Consider the following 15,000-nt stretch of genomic DNA (forward strand, 5'->3'; position numbering starts at 1 on the left):
TTTTTGTTGTTGTTGTTGTTATTGTTATTGTTGTTGTTGTTGTTGTTGTTGTTGTTGTTGTTGTTGTTGTTGTTGTTGATGATGATGATGTAGAGGCTATATGTTATTTTTTTTTCTAATACTGATGTTATGATGGTGCCGTGAATAATTGTAATGTCGTAAAAGATTTTCACAAGGTGGAATAGGTAACGCATGACTGCATGCTGCCTGTAATAGCGAAAAATTATTCAACATCTAACATTTCTAATATAATTTGCAGTATAGTAATTTAATGAGGGATGAGATCAACCATCAACCAACCAGCCAAGAGCAACAAAACTGCAAAGAAAAAAAAAAGTCCATTGACGTCCCAGTTCCCGATGAGAATCAAAAGCGGTGGTCAAAAATTAGAGGATAATTGTTTTGAAATGTCTCCCTTGAAAGAGTTTGATTCATAGGAAAGTGGAAATGCAGAAGCAGGCAGGGAGTTCCAGAGTTTACCAGAGGAAGGGATGAATGACTGAAAATACTGGTTAATGCTTGCATTAGAAAGATGGACAAAACAGGGGTGAAAGAAACAAGAAAGTCTCGTGTAGCGAGGCAGCGGGAGGAGGGGAGGCATTCAATTAGCAAGATCAGAAGAATAGTTGGCATGAAAATAGTGGTAGAAGATAACAAGAGATACAACACTGCGGCGATGAGAAAGAGGCTGAAGACAGTCAGCTAGAGAAGATGAGTTGAAAAGACGAAAAGTTTTTGATTCACCCTGTCTAAAAAGAGCGGTATAAGTGGAATCCCCCATACATGTGAAACATGCTGTATACATGGACGGATAAAGCCCCTGTACAGAGTTAGCAGCTGGAAGGGTGAGAAAAACTGGCGGAGACGACTCATAACGCCTAAATTCATAAAAGCTCCTTTAGCTAGAGATGAAAATGTGAAGTTTCCAGTTTAGAATATAAGTAGAGGACAGACCGATGACGTTCAGGGTAGAAGGGGGGAATTGTCTGGAAGGTTGAGTCAAGTTAATAGATGGAGGAATTAAGTTTTTGAAGTTTGCTCTGCCCAAATCAGAAATTTTAGAGAGATCAGAAGTCAGACGTTCTGTGGCTTCCCTGCGTGAACTGTTCCTGAAGAGCTGGGCGTCTACGAAAAGACCTGGAAAAATGCAGGGTGGTATCATCAGCGTAGGAGTGGATAAGACAAGAAGTTTGGATTAGAAGATTATTGATAAATAATAGGAAGAGAGTGGGTGATAGGACAGAATCCTGAAGAACACTTAATAGATTTAGGAGTAGAGCAGTGACCGTCTACCACAGCAGCAATAGAACGGTCAGAAAGGAAATTTGAGATAAAGTAGCAGAGAAAACAGAAGCCATACGAGGGTAGTTTGGAAATCAAAGCTTTGTGCTATATTCTATGAAAAGCTTTTGGTATGTCTAAGGCAATAGCAAAAGTTTCACCAAAATCTCTAAAAGAGGATAACAAAGACTCAGCAAGGAAAGCCAGATCACCAGTAGGGCGGCCTCAACGGAACCCATATTGGCTATCACATTGAAAGTTGTGAAGTGATAGATGTATAAGAATCTTCCTGTTGAAGATAGATTGAAAAAAAAGAACTTTAGATAGGCAGGGAATTAAAGCAATAGGAGTGTAGTTTGAAGGATTAGAACGGTCATCCTTTTTTTAAGAACAGGCAAACAAATGTAGGCAAACTTTTAGCAAGAAGGAAAGGTAGATATTGATAGACAGAGTTGAAAGTGTTTGACTAGGCAAGGTACAAGCACGGAGGCATAGTTTCGGAGAACAATAGGAGGGATCCCATCAAGTCCATAATTCTCCTGAGGGATCAGGCCAGCTAGGGCATGGAAAATATCACTGCGAGGGATCTTAATGGCTAGTATGAAATAATCAGAGGGTGAAGGAGAGGGAGGAACAAGCCCTGAATCATCCAAGGTAGCGTTTTTAGCAAAGATTTGAGCGAAGGGTTCAGCTTTAGAAACAGATGAGACGGCAGTGGTGCCATGAGGTTGAAATAGAGGAGGAAAAGATGGAGAAGCAGTTATTGGAGATGTTTTTGGCTAGATCCCAGAAGTCACGAGGGGAGTTAGATCTTGAAAGATTTTGACACTTTTTATTAATGAGAAGTTTTTGGCTAGTTGCAGAACATACTTGGTATAATTCCGGGCAGGAATATAAAGTGCATGAGATTCAGGTGATGAAAGGCTCAAGTACCACCTCTCTATTATGTATAGCACGAGAACAGGCTGTGTTAAACCAAGGTTTGGAAGGTTTAGGTCGACAGAAAGAGTGATGAATATATGCCTCCATGCCAGACACTATCACCTCTGTTATGCGCTCAGCACACAAAAACGGATCTCTGATACGGAAGCAGTAGTCATTCCGAGAAAAATCAGCATAATACCTCCTCAGGTCCCCCCAGTTAGCAGAAGCAAAACGCCAGAGGCAGCTCCGCTTTGGAGGATTCTGCGGAGGGATTGGAGCGATAGGACATGGTACAGATATGAGATTGTGATGGGAGGAGCCCAACGGAGAAGATAAGGTTACAGCATAAGCAGGATTAGAGGTTAGGAAAAGGTCAAGTTTGTTGGGCTTATCTCCAAGACGATCAGGAATACAAGTAGGCTGTGGCACCAGTTGCTCTATTCGTAAAGGATAACAGAGTTAAATCTAGTTCACCGGGATGGTCAGTGAAGAGAGAGGACAAGTGTTTATATATTACTTATAAAAAAAAGTTATTTGATACAGATTGCATGTGATACTTATGTATTGTAAATGCCATTCAAGTTGATGTAGTAGTTAATGTAACATTCCTCATTTATATATTGTGGTTAGAAATGAGAGGAGGATGGGAGTGTATAGTCGGTAAGGCGTGAGAACATCGCGGCGGCAATATACAAATAAGAATAAAAAGAAAAAAAAAAGAGGCTCTATGAAGATGGACTAGGAAAGAGAAAGTGAAGAATTTCCCAGAAAATCTGAGAAAAAGAAGACTGATGAGTAAATTATGAAGGATAAAGAGACAAATTTAAGAAATGGTGAAATCTTCACTGAATATGATTGGTGAACTGCAGATGAAAGATATTTTCCGCACGTATTGCTAGTTCTGCTCTCTCGATGTTGCAAGTACAAACAAAAGGTCAGGGAAGAGCGAGACGGAATAGCGACTGGCTTATTTCATGTGACCCTTATATAGCTTGGAAACCAGGGATATTGTATCGCTCTAGGGTGGATAGATATCCTGAAGAGAAATTAATGGATTTTCGGGAGCAAAGGGTGGCCGATACATGGTAATGACTGAATGGCTAAAAGAGGACCAGTCAAATATGAATAAATAACAAGAGGCAAGCAGAAAGGTGCGTAGATCATTTAAAACAAAGAGGGCATCCCTTTTGTTACTCATGCGTATCCATTCGTGAAGTAATACGGCGATTGATAGATAATGTAAGATTAAAACAATGTAATCTGTTTTTCCTTGAAGTTTTTTATTCACTTTTGTATACAAAACATACGTAAGAATTTTGATTTCCACAAACAAGATCACTGAAGAAAGCAATTGTGGAGGCTAGATACTTCTTTAGCAAGAAAAATAGTGAGCAATTGAAAGAGACAAGTCTGGTGTATGTATGTCAAGGAGAGTAGAGCAGGTGCCTAAAGGGGAAATTACAACTAGTGGCTCGGAAAAAAACATTCTTGAGGAATGAGTGTTTATGAAAAGAAAGAAGGAAGGATGAGCCGGAGTTAGCGGCAGAAAAATGCTAGTAATAATGGGTGTGGAGCTGTAAGTACTGAAGGAGTTGGAGATTGTTAGAGCTTAGAATAAAGAAAAAAAAAAAACAAGAGAGTAGTAATCAACAGTCGGGAAGGGGTGGTAGACTTGGTTCTCTGTTAGCCGGAGTAAATATGTCTGATTTTAAACTCCATTTGAGATAGCGTACCAAATCCTGTCTACATAAGACGATATTTTATCAAAGGAGGGATGATATATCAAAAGGTCAGCCATTATGTGAATCCCATAAAGAGACAGATGAATAAGTAAATAAGATGAAACAAATGTAATAATACATAAGTATCCCCCCCAAAAAAAAAAAGAATAAGAAAAAAGTAGTTGGCCAATAAATGTCTTGGAAAGTTTTGTTGCAGCGAAAGACGTGGAAAGAGAGTGCCGTGAATATGAATAGATAATTATACTATTCATAAAAAGTCCTTGTAGAATAGGGCGACCGAAGTCCCAGGAAAACTGGATTTTTTAAGATGTGCTAAGGCTGAGATACGATGGAGAGACAGAGAGAGAGAGAGAGAGAGAGAGAGAGAGAGAGAGAGAGAGAGAGAGAGAGAGAGAGAGAGAGAGAGAAGGTGGGGGAGAGGAATGAGTGAGTGTGTGTGTGTGTGTGTGTGTGTGTGTGTGTGTGTGTGTGTGTGTGTGTGTGCTGGCTATTAAAGTGAGTTCAGATAAACTAAACACAAGGCTTCCGAAAGTATCAATTGTGATGGTGACTTGCAAGAGAACAGGTAAAGCTGAAAGCATGGTGCGTGCAATGGGAGAAGCAGCAACAGTAATTAGTGGTCCAAGTGCAGGTAGCGCTAATTGCTAATCGCTCAAGTAATTGTAACTAAGGGACGTCCGTTTCTGCAGCACAGATGGCAAAGTCATGAACATGCCAGAGCGAATAACAACTGGAATAGTTGGAATTATTCCCGTCACTGTTAGTCAAAACGATCGTAAGCTAAGTACACTGCCTTGAGTTGACAGAAAGACTTAATGAATCCCGTTGATGGTCTGGATTAAAAGTTATAGTTAGAGATAGTTCTCTTCGTATTACAGTACTTATAATGCCACAGTATAGAAAAGAATGTATGTTTTTATGTTTAAAAAGTGACCTGAAGTTTTTCTTCCCGGGTGAGAAAAATGCTTCAAGTTTTTAATAGTTAACAAAACCAGCCTGAAAACATAAGTAATACTACAGCATACGAGAATGATCAGTGGTCGAGCCTTCTACATTAATATGTGTGAGCAGGAGAATTTTAGATGAAAAATGAGTCTAGTATAACGTGTCTCAATTGAAAAAAAAAAAAAAAAAAAATTTATATATATATATATATATATATATATATATATATATATATATATATATATATATATATATATATATATATATATATATATATATATATATATATATATATATATATATAATTGAGGGTAGGTGAGAGGCGAGGAAACTGTGTAAGCTGAAAGGACTGAAAGGTAAGACGGTAACAAGCCAATTGCTATCTTATGGTTGAACAACATTCTGATGAAATTACCTGATGATGGGCGAGGAAATCATCGGTATCATACTGAATAGTGCAGCGAACCTGACTAACATAAAGAAATTACATAATAAGGAGAGTAAAAGGAATGGCGTTGGATTTGTACTGGAATTAAAGAGAGAAAAAAAAAACGAGAGAAAAAAAAATAAATAAAATTTTATATAGGAGAGACACTGGCTAAAGGCTAAAAGTTCAGTAAAAAAAAATGCCCACTGAAATGCCAGTCTCATAAAAGGCTCCAAACTGGTAGTCAAAAATTGATGGTTAAGTGTCTTGAAACCTCACTCTTGAAGGAATTCAAGTCATAGAAAAGTGGAAATACAAAAGCAGGCAGGGAGTTCCAGAGTTTACCAGAGAAAGAGATGAATGACTGAAAATACTGGTTAACTCTTCCGTTAGAGAGGTGGACAGAATAGGGATGAGAAAAAGAAGAAAGTCTTGTGCAACAAGGCAACGGGAGGAGGGGAGTCATGCAGTTAGCAAGATCAGAAGAGCAGTTAGCATAAAAATAGCGGTAGAAGACAGCTAGAGATGCAACATTGGGGCGATGAGAGAGAGGCTGAAGACAGTCAGTTAGAGGAGAGGAGCTGATGAGACGAAAAGCTTTTGATTCCACCCTGTCTAGAAGAGCAGTATGAGTGGAAACCCCCAGACATGTGAAGCATACTCCATACATGGACGGATAAGGCCCTTGTACAGAGTTAGCAACTGGGGGGTTTAGAAAAACTGGCGGAGATGTCTCAGAACACCTAACTTCATAGAAGCTGTTTTAGCTAGAGATGAGATGTGAAGTTTCCAGTTCACAATATAAGTAAAGGATATGGACATAGTTTGGAAATCAAAGCTTTGTGCCAGACTCTATCGAAAGCTCTTCATATGTCCAAGGCAACAGCAAAAGTTTCACCAAAATCTCTAAAAGAGGATGATCAAGACTCAGTAAGGAAAGCCAGAAGATCAACAGTGGAGCGGCCTTAACGGAACCCATACTGGTGATCAGATAGAAGGTTGTGAAGTGATAGATGTTTAAGAATCTTCTTGTTGAGGATAGATTCAAACATTTTAGATAGGCAGGAAATTAAAGCAATAGGACGGTAGTTTGAGGGATTAGAACGGTCACCCTTTTTAGTAACAGGCTGAATGTAAGCAAACTTCCAGCAAGAAGGAAAGGTAGATGTTGACAGGCAGAGCTGAAAGAGTTTGACTAGGCAAGGTGCAAGTACGGAGGCACAGTTTCGGAGAACAATCGGAGCGACCCCATCAGGTCCATAAGCCTTCCTATGGTTTAGACCAGTGAGGGCATGGAAAACATCATTGCGAAGAATTTTAATATGTAGCATGAAGTAGTGAGAGGGTGGAGGAGAGGGAGGAACAAACCCAGTATCGTCCAAGGTAGAGTTTTTAGCAAGGGTTTGGGCAAAGAGTTCAGCTTTAGAAATAGATGTGATAGCAGTGGTGCCATCTGGCTGAAATAAAGGAGGGAAAGAAGAAGAAGCAAAGTTATTGGAGATATTTTTATTTAGATGCCAGAAGTCACGAGGGGAGTTAGATCTTGAAAGGTTTTGACACTTTCTATTAATGAAGAAGTTTTTGGCTAATTGGAGAACAGACTTGGCATGGGTGCAGGCTGAAATATAAAGTGCATGAGATTCTGGTGATGGAAGGCTTAAGTACCTTTTGTGGGCCACCTCTCTATCATGTATAGCACGAGAACAAGCTGTGTTAAACCAAGATTTAGAAGGTTTAGATCGAGAAAAAGAGTGAGAAATGCACGCCTCGATACCAGACACCATCACTTCTGTTATGCGCTCAACACACAAAGACGGGTGTCTGACACGGAAGCAGTAGTCATTCCAAGGAAAATCAGCGAAATATCTGCTCACGTCTCCCTAACTAGCAGAGGCAAAACGCCAGAGGCACCTTCGCAGATTGGGTGACAGCATAAGCAGAAGGATTAGAGGTCAGGAAAAGGTTAAGAATGTTGGGCGTATCTCCAAGACGGTCAGGAATACGAGTAGGGTGTTGCACCAATTCCCCTAGGTCGTGGAGGATAGGAAATTTGATAGCTAGTTCACCAGGATGGTCAGTGGAGGCAGTGGAAAGCAAAAGCTGGTGGTGAACATTGAAGTCTCCAAGAATGGAGATCTCTGCAAAAGGGAAGAGAGTCAGAATGTGCTCCACTTTGGAAGTTAAGTAGTCAAATAATTTCTTATATTCAGAGGAGTTAGGTGAGAGGTATACAGCACAGATAAATTTAGTTTGAAAGTGACTCTGTAGTTGTAGCCAGATGGTGGAAAACTCGGAAGATTCAAGAGCGTGGGCACAAGAGCAGGTTAAATCATTGCGCACATAAACGCAGCATCCAGCATTGGATCGAAAATGAGGATAGAGAAAGTAGGAGGGAACAGAAAAGGGGGTACTCTCAGTTGCCTCAGACACCTGAGTTTCAGTGAGGAAAAGAAGTTGAGGTTTAGAATAGGTGGTGTTCTACAGATTGAAAATTAGATCTTAGACCGTGAATGTTGCAGAAAACAATGAAGAAAAAGTTGAGTGGGGTGTCAAGACTCTTAGGGTCGTCGACAGAAAGGCAGTCCGACCTGGGGACATTTATGGTCCCCTCCCCAGATAGGGACTCCGAGGCTGGTGTAGGAGCCACCATGATAATTTTGAAATTTTTGAGTGAAGGGCGTGTGTGTGTTATTAGGTACTTGTAGTTTTGTGTGGAGGAAGAGAGTTGTCTTTAGAGGGCAGGCTGTGACTGCCCCCTTGTGTTGTGAGACACAAAGGGAAACGTTCAGTGAGGTCACAGCTGGGTTTAATGATAAGTTCACAGCACCCCCTGAACAGTGCTTTAGACATCACTGGGAGTAATTATTTTTTCGGCAGGTGTCTACTGCCTCCTCCTCTGAAAGAGAGAGAGAGAGAGAGAGAGAGAGAGAGAGAGAGAGAGAGAGAGAGAGAGAGAGAGAGAGAGAGAGAGAGAGAGAGAGAGAGAGAGAGAAGTGATTATTCTTCATAAAAAAAACTATATTGTAGGTCATCGTAATGGGATGAAAAAAAAAAAAATATCGTAAAGACTCGGATTTATTGATATAGTAGTGCGAATAGAAAACAGTGTTGTTTGACATTTAGTTCTCGAAATATAAGTTGGAGGGGGGGATGACATTAATGATGGAGTGTCCGAATATGTGTTAGACATAAAAATATGCTTTGAAAGAGAAAACTTATTAAGATAATAAAGGAGACTCACAATATGGGATAAAATCAAATTTTTTATCCAAAGTATGTTTCAGCGCTTACTTTCAAAGCATTGAAATGTAAGCAAGATTTGTACGCTAGATTGGTTTCCGAAGAGTGCTGGAGGAAGAAGTGTCGAATATAGGTTCGGTGGTAATGAAGAAATTTGAGGTAAAAATATATCAATTATTCTGAGAGTTCCTTAATTAATTCAGTGAATTAATGATTTTTTTTTTTTACCTGCTGCTGCTGTCACTTGTTGTTGTTGTGGTTGTTGTTGTTGTTGTTGTCTTTGTTGCTGTCATTGAACTAGTTATTAATTAACCTGGGGATTTGGGTGTGTAGAGGCAGTAATATTCGTCCTAGGAATATATCAGGATCACTCTTGTACATTGTACTGTAATTTGGTAACCATTAGCGTATAGGCTAATGCAGATACTGGTTTGATTACGGAGTTATGTGATACATTAGTTGGACAAATAGGGATTTGTGATGGTAGTTTTCCGTTTAGTTAGAAGTATAATTAACATTTGAGGTGTTACAGTTTGTCAAGTTGAATAACCTTGACTGATAGTAGAAAGTGGTAATGGTTAAGGTGATACGGGTGAGCTCGCGGCAGAATAGGGACACATGGCACAGTGTTTCACCAACAGATGTCTCACATCACTGAGCTCTGAAGTGGAAAATAAGTCTTGAATTACCACGATTGAAATGAAGATTAAACCTGAAAATACACTCACATTAAATAATAAAGAAAAAAATATGACAAATACATAACAAAGAAAATTGTTTTATTTTTCTAAAACCAAGCCAAAAATTTCCGATTTTTTTTTTTTTAAGTTTAGTGAAGATTAATTGTGGCTTGATTTGCGGAAAGTAGAACAAATAGATCAACGTCCTTACTTCCTTACTTTTTCATCACGTACGTTGTTGCTTATTACATATAAACTTCTTAAAACGTAATGAAGTCGTCTAGCCTTTCAGAATATGAAATTCAAACTACACTCACTCAATTTTATTGTGACATAAAAAGTATATAAAATGAGATGTATAAGACTCTCCTGTTGCAAGCGCTATCAAGGTTTACTTAAAAACACACAAAATCAAGCTACAACAGTTACTCACCAAGCTACAACAAGCATCCGGATGAAAACTTGAGACAACTACGTGAAGGAAACAAAAAAAAAAAAAAAAATGTTACCAAATCTTGAAAAGTCTGGGTTCGTTTTTTCTGGTGAAAAAAAAAGAGCAATGCTCTCTTGTTTTCTGCATTTTTGTACCGAATATTGTTGATCATTTCATTTGTTTGTTTGGTATCTAGATACACAGCTTCTCACATCAGCAGATAAAGAAGTCTCGGTAATTCAAGACATTTTTCGCTCCATGATTCAATACAGTGACACTCTCAAAGGTAGCTAGATTCATAAGTCCCGCATTAGTAACGCTATTACTTTTAGAAGGTTTACCTATGTGAGGTAGACAGAGCTCTACTTACCTGTAAGATGCAGTGATAGGCAGAGAAGAGTACTGATACGATCATAAATCGTTTCCGTGTGTCATGAAGTGTCTTAAGTAGCAATGTTTTCTACTCATAAAACTATAACATATAATGTCGGAAACATAGCTTCCCTCTTCTGTTTGAAAGCTAATTCCAAGGTGGATAAAAAAGTTATCTTGTAGTGTAAGGCGGTCAGCTTGACTATGGAAAGTTGTCAATTTTATACGTCCCAGTTTTATCTGCAGTGGTACACTACTGGAGAGAATTATACAGTCCCACGCCTGGTCATACATTAAGCCTTGGAGTTGTGTGTGCCTTCATGGGTGGTCCCGCCGGCGCAGCAGTCGTGTATAATTCAACGAAGGTTCAAATCCATCTCTGTGGTATCATACGAATACTCCAGTACAAACAAACGTGGGTACTTTAACAAGCCACTGCTGGTTTCACTGTTACCGTGGTTCAAAGACTGGGCTCATAACTAATATTTCTCACTAATTGTGTTTGACATCAAACTTTTGATGGATGTGATAGTATGCCTTAATTTTACATAAATATTGTGTCACTGGATAGATAAGGAAATTATGAACAATGCCATGCAGTGTTGAATTAAAGGTACTCATTAGTCCATGATGCCACGCTTGGTTTTCATTTCGCATCCGAATAACATCAGGTGTGAGAACGGAAGGTTTGTGGTGGAGAGTCCGTATTCAATGCACTCCCTCAGATATCATAAACAGAAAATTTTCTTTACACCCTGATAGCTACGACCCGCTAATCCAAGCAGAAAGTCGATAGAGAATATATATTTGTCAACACAAAATGTATTGTTTACCTGCTGTAAACAGCTATATCACTTGCATATTATTTAGAATCCATTTTTTGTGCCAGATATTCACATACTGACATACTGATAAACAGATATACTGAAAAATGCACAAAGCAATGAAGTCTTGAAATTCATTGCCTCAGCTGATTTGAGACACTTCTGTTACCCGTTCATTTTTATTTTTTATTTATTTATTTGTTTATTTCATTTTTTTTCAGCTGTAAAATAGCGGAATTTAGAAGCTTCTTCATTCATCGCTGTGAAAATATCTTCGAAGAGTAGTATGTTACTGTCAGTAACACCAGTATAAAGATAATAATAATGTTTGACACGTGTTGTGGTCACAGGTGTTGCTACTGATTTCCTGTTCCTTTCAGTGAGTTTGTATGTTAAGGAGTCAGTGATGTTCTACAACTCGAATTACGGTATTTTCATTCTCATTCGTATTCTATATTTGATTCCTCTACTTCCGAGTTTTTTAGGGTCCGGCATGGTGCGCGAGCATTTTTCTTTTTTTTTTTTTCTTTTCCCCTTGACCGGATTGCCTGACGAGAAAGCAATATATATATATATATATATATATATATATATATATATATATATATATATATATATATATATATATATATATATATATATATATATATATCGAATTCTTCATATAATCTGACCAGTAATCCTAAATTTATCTTAAAAAATAAGAGCCCTCGTTCCTACAACTCTAGCAAAGTACACGGTGTCTGGCTGTCAGGTGTCTGGAATGGCAATAGATGTTCAGATTCCGTTTTTCAGTAGACGATGACTGGGTTGCCTAGGTTGAGGCAGGCTTATTTTTGCATTTGTTCTGTTGTCCCTCGGTTATTATGTGTACAGTGACACAGAGTATGAAGGACGTTGCATTGAATTCAGTCCCTGTAAGCAGTGTACCAGACGTTGTAAACAGTGTGACAGGTGTTACCACAGATCTCAGTCGTGACGGAGATGAACTTCCTTAGAGTTGCCTGAGTGCATTACAAAATATCAAGTATAAAGAAAAGTATAGTTGCGACGAATTTGTTATTACTCCAAGACTGTTGGTAATGATAATTGTTGTGCAAGTAAACAGGTAATAATGCTGCCAATACGTACTTATAGTCTTGTGTTCCACACGATATTGTTGGCTTTGCGAAAGGGATTATAAAATCGCGTTTAGCAAAGATCCAGACCGTGTATTAGTGATCTTGGCTACAAATATCAAATTATGCTACCTGATAAATCTGGTCTCTATAAGTAACTATACAATTACATCGACTAGAGAAATGATAACAGTGCAGAAAGTTGACTATGCCAGATATGTTTCATAAATTTCAACTCTAAAAAAAAAGTGGCATCAAAGTCATTCTTGAAGTGCATTCATTTAAGAATCCAGCATGAGAAATACGCATTGTGCAAAATAAAATGTTCACAACAAGAATAACAACCTTAAATTTATTACTACGGCTTCAGAAGATATGTCGCTCACAGCCACTTCTAGATTGTTTTGAAAATCCCATAACCGCTTTTCTTTAAAAAAAAGTACTCTGATGAAATTCTTGAATCCTACTGATGTAGCGATGTATAGTTTGACTTTTTTGCTTTTGATAATGGCATCTATAATGGCTTCATATACACCACGTTGTGTGATGTGTCGTCACCTTCATCCTCCTCCACTACCATCGCTAGTTACGATTCATTGTTCATGGATAATTTTTTAACATTGCACATTATGGTAAAGCATTATACCGAAGAACAGCAAGAAGGTATTTTTCAACATAAGGTACTCATGAATATACTTATAAGTATTGGTATTTGCAACTCTCTTCCTCTTATTCATCAATGATCTTTTAAACCAAACTTCTTGCCCTATCCACTCTTACGTTGATGATACCACTCTGCACTTTTCCATGTCTTTTCGTAGACCTCCAATGCTTCAGGAAGGAAACTACTCACGCAGGGAAGCCACAGAACGTCCGACATCTAATCTCTTAAATCTAAAATTGGGGAAGAGTAAATTTAGTATTGTTCAATGTTTCAAAACATCAATTTCTCCATCTATCAACCTGACACAGCCATCCAAACATTTATCCCCTCTTCATTGACACTCAACTGTCCCCCCGCTTCTACACTGAACATCCTTGGTCTGTCCTTTACTTATAATCTAAACTGGAAACTTCACATCTCATCTCTAGCTAAAACATCTTCTCTAAAGTTAGGAGAACAGCTTCTATGAAGTTAGGAGTTCTGAGACGTCTCCGTCAGTTTTTCTAACCCTTCCAGCTGCTAACTCTGTATAGGGCCTTATCCGTCCATGTATGGAATATGCTTCACATGTCTGGGGGGTTTCACTCATACCGCTCTTCTAGACAGGGTGGAATCAAAAGCTTTTCGTCTCATCAACTCCTCTCCTCTAACTGACTGTCTTCAGCCTCTTTCTCATCGCCGTAATGTTGCATCTTTTACTATCTTCTACCGCTATTTTCATGCTATGCTAACTGCTCTTCTGATCTTGCTAGCTGCATACCTCCTCTCCCTCCGCGGCCTCGCTGCACAAGACTTTCAAGAATTAACCAGTATTTTCAATCATTCATCCCTTTCTCTGGTAAACTTTGGAGCTCCTTGTTTGCTTTTGTATTTCCACCTTCCTATGACTTGAATTCATTTAAGAGGGAGGTTTCAAGACACTTATCTTTTATTTTTTTACTACCGCTTTGGAACCTATAGAGTACCGGCATCTCAGTGAGCCTTTTTTCTTGGGGGGGGCGAATTTTTATTGCCCTTGGCTCTCTTCTGACGAAACTTCCATGTGAGTGTTGTGATTCGCCAGTGCGTACCTGCTGTTCTGACGTCATTGTCCTGTGAACCTAGCGATTGGCTATATAGTGCATACATCACGTGTCTTACAAAGATAAGCACGTCTATGGGAAGTAAATCATGTGCTTGTGGACGTGCTTATCCGCTTTGATGTTGTTATCGTCATCATTCTTGTTACTACTACTACTACTACTACTACTACTACTACTACTACTACTACTACTACTACTACTACTACTACTACTACTACTACACTACTACTACTACTACTACACTACTACTACTACTACTACTACTACATTTGCTGCTGCTGCTGCTGCTGCTGCTGCTGCTGCTGCTACTACAACTACTACTACTACTACTACTACTACTACTACTACTACTACTACTACTACTACTACTACTACTACTACTACATTTATTGTTGTTGCTGCTGCTGCTGCTGCTGCTGCTGCTGTTGCACTTGCTGCTACTACTACTACTACTACTACTACTACTACTACTACTACTAATAATAATAATAATAATAATAATAATACTACTACTATTACTATCGACGAGTACTACTGTTGCTACTGCTGCTGCATTTGCTGCTACTACTATTACTACTACTACTACTACTACTACTACTACTACGACTACCTGCGAGTACTGCTGCTGCTGCTGCCGCCGCCGCCGCTACTTTTACTACTACTACTACTACTACTACTACTACTGCTGCTGCTGCTGCTGCTGCTGCTGCTGCTGCTGCTGCTGCTGCTACTATTGCTGTTAGTGTTATAATTTTCTGCAGTAGTAATAGTAGTAGTAGTAGTAGTAGTAGTAGTACATAAGAACATAAGAACATAAGAAATAAGGGAAGCTGCAAGAAGCGACCAGGCTTACACGTGGCAGTCTCTGTATGAAACACTCCTACCTATTTCCATCTGTTATCCCCATCCATAAACTTGTCTAATCTTCTCTTAAAGCTCTCTAGTGTCCTAGCACTAACTACATGATTACTGAGTCCGTTCCACTCATCTACCACTCTATTTGAGAACCAATTTTTTCCTATCTCCTTCCTAAACCTAAATTTTTCAAGCTTGAACCCGTTATTTCTTGTTCTACCCTGGTTGCTGATCCTAAGAAATTTGCTTACATCTCCCTTGTTATAACCCTTATACCACTTAAAGACTTCTATCAGGTCCCCTCTTAACCTACGTCTCTCTAGAGAATGTAAATTTAACCGCTTCAACCTCGCTTCGTAAGGAATACTCCTCATCCCCTGTATCCTTTTAGTCATTCTCCTCTGTACTGATTC

The sequence above is a fragment of the Scylla paramamosain genome, chromosome 14 (assembly GCF_035594125.1).
Source record: "Scylla paramamosain isolate STU-SP2022 chromosome 14, ASM3559412v1, whole genome shotgun sequence".
NCBI lineage: Eukaryota > Metazoa > Arthropoda > Malacostraca > Decapoda > Portunidae > Scylla > Scylla paramamosain.